The sequence below is a fragment of the Dermacentor andersoni genome, chromosome 11 (assembly GCF_023375885.2).
Source record: "Dermacentor andersoni chromosome 11, qqDerAnde1_hic_scaffold, whole genome shotgun sequence".
In the NCBI taxonomy this organism is placed as follows: domain Eukaryota; kingdom Metazoa; phylum Arthropoda; class Arachnida; order Ixodida; family Ixodidae; genus Dermacentor; species Dermacentor andersoni.
In genome coordinates, this window is record NC_092824.1 from 102,145,775 (window position 1) to 102,153,294 (window position 7,520).

Below are 7,520 nucleotides of genomic sequence, written 5' to 3' on the forward strand. Positions count from 1 at the left end.
TTATGAATTGATATCACTACTTGTGTTCCACGTGCATAAATTTAAATTACAAAGTCTCTAACGCGCACTACACAGAATCTGCGTTGTGCAGTACAGGCTTAAACGAGTCCCGGAACACCTTGGTGACTTGGTGAAAAACAGTGCGCGAATAGAATACGCTCCCATGAACATCACATTTTGCCGTCGTGCGTGGTTTTCCGTTCTTTGGACTATTCATGCCATCCACCAACGTTTCACTCCTTGCGTTTCCTCTGCCGTTACCAACAGCGTAACTTGGTGAGCCTGTGTTACCGATGCTCTATTTCGATGAACCGCCCCAACCTCTCCTGAGGCTACGGAAGATCTACCCCGGAAATACTTATTAGTTAGACTCGTGGTACAAAAGCATGAGTCGTCTTGCACGTCATCGGCGCTAAAAGCCGCCATCGTCGTCCTCTTCTGGTCTTGTGACCAGCGCTGTCTTGAGTCTCTTTATTTGTGTGTCTGTGTGACCAAGCGTTTGTCGTCATTTCCAACAAGTGTGTCAATTGCCTCGTTGTCGTGACGATAAATGTGGCCACTGTCACGCAAGTTCGAGACCTGATGTTCCAGCTGAGCTTCTACAGGCTGGGTCAGCGGCTGTTCGGTGGTCTGGCAGCAAGTTTCTCCCGATCGCGGGATTGTCGTTCCAAGTCCGTGGTGGGGAGATCCTCGCCATCATCGCCACTTACGGTGAGCACGTTGCTCTGGAAATGTAAAAAAAAAACGTAGAGGTTTGCCAACACCTTTAGGCAGAAAAAATGCTTGTGGCGTGTTTTCTCAGTTTTCATGAATTTGCATACTGTTTAATAGAGAGTCGGTGGTAGGGACAGTGGGAAGAGGAAATTTACGCACCCTGGTTCTTAGCGTCGCGTACGGGGCGTCGACCATAGATCGAAAATCATTATAGAACAATTTATTTATTTATTTATTTATTTACTTATTTATTTTATTTATTTATTTGTGTTTGTTCATTTATGTATTTATTTATTTACCGTGCCTTACAGGCTACTCATCGGAACAATGTGGTAGGGGGATTTACACTGTTAACAACACTTTATGGTGACAAGTACAAAAAAAACATGACACACAATGTGCGGTAAGAAACAATGTGACACTCAAAGTACAACGCATCATAGCATGCGCGATATTAGTAAGCACGTGCCCTAAGATGTCTAAAGGAAAATACTTATAATAGCTATAAAGTGTTTTAGTATAAGTACTTATAATGCGGATCGCCAAGCAAGAATACAAATGGCGCAGTTCATACAAATTAGACCAAGATACATTATCTAAACATTAAAACGTCCCAAAATTCTCGCGCGAAACCACGTAAGTATGGTTGACTTTCGGTGACATGCACGCAGCCCAACCCGCGTGCTCCATGCGGGACCATTCTAGCCCGGAAATATGAGCCATTTTCTAATTATGGCGTTTTACGTACCAAAACCACTTTCTGATTATGAGGCACGACGTAGTGGAGCACTCCGGAAATTTAGACCACCTGGGGTTCTTTAACGTGCACCTATATAAGCCATATTATGGCCCATCTTAATAATATCAATCAACTCTGAATATTTCAAATATTGACCAGTCAATGGTATACTACTGCTCTGTGAAGGTAGGCAAAGTTTGCCAGAAGCATTAATCCAAGTAATATATCGGTACAGTACGTGAATTCTGGTACAGAAACGAGTGCTTCTTATCTGCTCCGACTGCAAGGCGCACAACAGGCTAGCTTAACGAACCATTTCATAGGCAGTCCCGAAATTCCATGCTGTTGGCATGAATGCCTAATTTTTTTTTCAGATCGGCTATATTCCGCATTTGAATCCCTGTACCATCAGCATAAATAGAAACATGATCCAAAAATGACTCATTGGAATGCTTGTTAACGTAATTTTATGGAATCTAATTGCTATGTAGCCTGCTTTTAAGCATATAATAGCAGTCACAAGCGTTCCTTTTAGAATATTAACTTAAAGCACATTACAAATGCAGGTGAACTTGGAAACGGAACAATAGGTTTGAATAATTTCAGAATAGATCACGTTCGAATTTACGCTGTAACTACCCCTGATAGTGCGTTATGAAGTTCAGTACTAACAAATTATTCCTAAGCTCAGAATTAGACGGAAAATGTTACGTTCACAAAAGAAATATACCTTACAGCATGCTTTCGTTACCAATCTGCCTGTTTCACTTTGCTGTGCTGTGCTGTCCTCTGTCGCATGCCGCTGGAAATGCTTTGGAAATGTGCCGGGGCTCTCGGCCGTTTACTTGTGCATTTGCGCCCATGTCGAATGTGCGTCGATTATGCCTTTCGTGGATCGCGATTAGTATCTCCAGGGAAGCATGTCGTACCGCCAAGCCATGTCGCACTCACTGAGTACTGGATGTGTAAGACTAAGCACGCCGTTGTGCCAACAGTGCGGCCGTGAAAGGCGTACTGAGATCCGTCTGCCGACCCGGCTGCCTTCCAGTTTGCCGTCACTGATTTGCGCACTTGAACGTCGCTTTTTGTGTTTCTTTTACCTTAGACATTTCGCATGTTCAATAAGCCATAGAGCGCAACCTTGCATTTCGGTTTATCAAAGCGATGAATTCGTTTACATTGACATCTACAGCCATACATCAGTAATTGTTAGCTTCAAGTACTGCGGAAACGGCACATCGCTGACATTAAATAATGTCAAAACGTAGCAAAACATACGTATCTGCTCGTATGAGCGGCCTAGCTACTTAAACAATGTATGTTTGCTCTTCTATGTGCAGAACAAGAAGGTTGCACCCTGCTGGACAACCTGGCCAACCGACATTTAAAGTAGAGTAGCCGGCTACGCGGAGACATCACGCAGTGTTCACGTCACCAGCACGGCTGGAGCACTGTGCTACGTACCTTGTTCGCAGCTGCCACATGTGTATGGGGCAACGGATGCTGTTCACCTTACTGCTCCAGGAGCCAGGTGGACCTGGGAGTGATACCAAGGCCGGAGTGAGGATCACAGCCCGAGCTTATTGATTCATTTACCACGCTAAACAGTTACAATGACGTTACAGGGCAGTCAGGAGTAATTTCGTGCCCTTCATTCCTTTATTAATTTGTCTATAAACAAACAATTACTACTACGTTACTACATTGACTGGCAAACAGTACAACAGGGGTCCATATAAAAGCTAGGGCAAAAGAACTTCACCTTCGTGTTTGTCTTTCACATGAGCATCCTAAACTTTTGCAATCGGCATTAGTGTTTTATAGCTTAACCAGTATGAAACATGTGAGCCCCTTGTCTCTACAATACAATGCCGGAGGTGCGCCGTCTGTGGGCAGTGTACGCAAACCACTTATCCACTGTAATCGATACGACACGACTCCATGCGAGACAATCCCACGAGCTGCGGGCGAAACTGTCAGGGCTTATGCACATTCAATGACATTCAATGCCACCATACGTTCTCGCCTACTCTAACTGCTAATACCTCTTGCCACAGTCTTACGCAGTGCATTTCAAGCCAGGGCACAACATTGTCTATTGATGATGCCTGCTGCTGGTGACACACTTAGATTCAGAGATGTTTATGACGTTCATGCAGGCAGTTCTCATGTGTTAATGCAAATTTTGCATTGTTAGACCAAACGATTTCTCTCCTGCCCATCCTAAACTATTTCTCGCTCATCGATTATGTCCGACAGGCCGCCAGGGCTCGCATCCTGATCATGACCATCCACCCACCCAACTATGATATGTTCGCCATTATCACATGAGGTAGATCGCCGCCTGCAGCATACAGCCGTGTAGACTATCTGCAAAATGTTATTTCAGGAGAATATGGTAACTTGCTCCCAACTGTTCTGGCGAATGGGCAAAGAAAGGTGACAACATCACACGCAGGTTGTAGCTATGATTCAAGCAATTAAATCCAGTTGGGCGATTTTTGTCGAGAGACTAATTGACAGACAAAGAAGTCTGATGCCATGCAATACCACTAATCAAAATTGTGGTGTTTTACGTGTAAAAACCACTTTCTGATTATGACGGACGACGCAGTATTAAACTCCGGAAGTTTCGACCACCTGGGGTTCTTTAACGTCCGACTAAATCTAAGTCCATGGGTGTTTTCACATTTCGCCCCCATCGAAATGCGGCCGCCGCGGCCCGGATTCGATCCTGCAATATCACTAATAGCAGCAAATACCCAAGCATGAATAGTCAGTGATTAGATCTGCTCCTGTTGCCTTGATGCGGCAGACTTCATGTAAATATGAAGTGTTCCTTCCATGTCACTAAGTTTTGTTTTGTTGTGTCAGCACTGCCTACCAGTAAACTTTCTTACAAGATGTAATTTGAGGCTTGTTTTGCAGCACATGCAAGGCAAACAGTATATATACATTGCCTGTAGTATTAAATCTAGTACTAATTGTGAACTGTAGTTCAGTGACGCAAGCAGCCATGAACATTTGAATGGATACTAAGTGCCTTCATAGTTTGCATCTAACCAAGTGACTAAACAAAAATGCCAAGTTACATATCACTATTTTCTCTTTCTTCTTGCAGTGTTCATTATATCGATGGCTCACATGGCGTACCACGTCAAGCGACGTGGAATGCTCCCGCACTTCTCCTACATCGACGTTCCTTGTCCAGCAATCTGGAGCCGCTACAAAAAGAACGTGAGCCTACGTTTCTTCCGGCTATTAACGTATACGCCCCTGAAAGCTAACAGTGCACCAGATCACAGGCAGCCGTCGCACAAGCTATGAATGAGCGCGATATATGCCTGCTATATTTTGGGGACAATCATAACACCCACTTTCATCTTTCTCATTCAGTATTTTCTTGTACTTGACTTTCATTAGGTGCATGTGAGTAGCAATTTTGAAAACCTAATCAAATACAAATGTAATAGTGTCAGAAGCAATAGTAATTGAATATAGAATACTTTTCCAATAGTTCTCGAATGAGGAACTTCCGTTCTCACCATTAATATGAAGCGGTCTTCACACCCCAATGTATTCACGACGCTACTTAATTTGAGCGAATAGTGTGCACCCTATAAATTGCAGTTGATTAAAAGCCCAAATAAAGCAATAGGAGCACATAGGCAGTTTGTTCGCATACTGAGGGCTCATTGATGAGTTCCGAATATAGCAGTATAGCACGAAAAAAAGGCAATGAAAGACGGAAGAATGGAGAAGACACATTAAAGAGGCTAAAGTAAAATAATAATGCATAAATAACTTTATACCCTGCACACTGTAGTGGACCTGGTAACCCTGTGCAACCTGTCACCAGAGGCGATGTTCGAGTGCAGCCAGTGAGTCGAGAAATGGGTCGAGGTTATCCGGCGCCGAAAGGGACGCGCTCCGACCCGAGTCCTCCGGACAATACGCCCATGGACATCTACAGGGCGGGATCCTTTGAACAAATGATGGCCCTGTGGATGTAAGTGCACGCTTTCATAATCAAAATCTATCTATGGTCTCCCGCTCTCTGACCTTCATGAAAGCCCTTGCTAGTTTTTCCATGAAATTTACCTTCCTCAACGATTTGCATGATCTTGTTTAGACATTCTATAAATTACCAAGTGCTTTCTGTGTGAAAAAGGTGTTTGGTTTCTACACACGCGCGTCAGCACTAAAGTGAAGATTGCTACTTATTTCAGTCACGAAACGACATTTGTCTGCATCAATGTGCATCAACGGCATTCACATACCATAGACTCAGCCCAGTTTCAAATTCCAAGTGCTTCTCAAGCCATGCCAATAGATATTTGAAGTGTACTGCTTTAAGTTATCAAGTAGTTGATTATATTCTTAAGCGCATGAACATCCGAAATTTTGAATCCAAGTGGAATGTAATACTGCGCTGAAACAAGTTACAGAATTCGATAATCTGCTATTCAAAATTTCTTTAAATATTTGATTACGATCAGATGCAACAGTGTGCTAATAATGTTGGAGCCAGACTTCCATAGAGAATGCCCCATGCCTGCGGTCCACTGGAGATTTGTATAGCCATTTCCAAGCCAACCATATTTAGTTGCGAGCTAACTTGTTGCTCATACATCGTCTGCCTTCTCGAACAGACGTCCTGTCAAATGTAATTTGTGAACATTTTGTTTTCACGATGAAATTAACCAAGTGTCACTGACCTATCCTTCTTCACAATAGTAGCTTGTTAGGTATTAGAAAGTTCTCTCAAACGTGACACTTCGGCATCAACCAGTTCTTTAAATTTGAGTAGGTGTTGAATTTCATATTTATACCACCTGTACGGGGTCATATCCCTTACATACCATGTAGATCAACTTAGTTTCTCAGCGTGCTGCTCAATTTTTTAAATGTAAGCAAAGGTTGTGCTATATCTGTTATTAGGAAAAACAGGACATGCATGGAAAGGACCACTTCATTTTCGTTCAACACTTTCTTTGCATATTCTTTCCCTTGTAATTTGCATGGTATAACCTTTGCTCTGACACACCCTAGGATTGAGACATTTTACGGTCACAAATATAACCCTGACATTTGCGTGCTGCGGTCATATCATGCAACAATCCTTGTCACTTTTTGTTCTTTTGGTCGTTCATCATTAGCTGGTATGACACCAAGTCTTTGTTATTAGCAGTATCAGCCACATTCTTGGGAAAAATTAAGTTTTCGTGTTTTGTGCTGTCAAGACCACAACCTGATTATGAGGCACACAGAATTGGTATACTCCGGATTTATTTTGTCCATCTGGGGTTCTGTAGCGCGCACATAATTGTAAGTACACGAGTGTTTTTTTTTTTTCATTTCAACTCTGTCGAAGTGTAGTCACTGCCGTTAGGATTTAACCCACAACCTTGTGATCAGCCGCACAACGCCATAGCCACTAGCCATAACCACTAACCTACTTGCTACAATGGGTGATGCTGCTGAGAAATAAAATATTAAACAGTGTCAAAAGCAAGGAATCATTACATATTATAGCTTCTCGTATTCTCCTTTGATTACTTGTATTTGCAAAGACGGACACTGATATACTGATATGCACTGATTAAATTCCACAATTAGGACATGTCTCCATGCAACACCTTGGTTGTCTTTCGCTTTGCTTCATTACTGCTCACCAATACCGGAACTCAATGTGCACCTCAATTGCAGCCTCTGAGTCGCCTGTGCCATTTCTGTGGCCATTGCACCAACTATTTGAAAATAATGAGTGAAGTGTGAATCCATACACATTGAGTTGGTAATATTCTAAAAATCATGGGGTTTCACGTGACAAAACCACTTTCTGATTATGAGGCAGGCCGTAGTGGAGGATTCCGGAAATTTCGGCCACCTGGGGTTCTTTAACGTGCACCTAAATCTAAGTACACCGGTGTTTTCGCATTTCACCCCCATCGAAATGCGGCCGCCGTGGCCGGGATACGATCCCGCGACCTCATGGTGAGCAGCCCAACACCATAGCCACTGAGCAATCATGGCTTTCTTTTTCTTTATTGCCGGATTCTATATT

At 43.0% G+C, this 7,520-nt stretch overlaps 1 long non-coding RNA gene across 1 annotated transcript; it reads right to left on the reverse strand.

The window, feature by feature from the left end:
• LOC129386909 (uncharacterized) lies at positions 1-2,996 on the reverse strand. Its single transcript, XR_008614215.1, has 2 exons — positions 2,918-2,996; positions 1-725 (listed from the first exon to the last, which is right to left on the reverse strand). It is a non-coding gene; the product is annotated as an uncharacterized lncRNA (long non-coding RNA).
• Between the last annotated feature and the right edge of the window lie 4,524 nt (positions 2,997-7,520).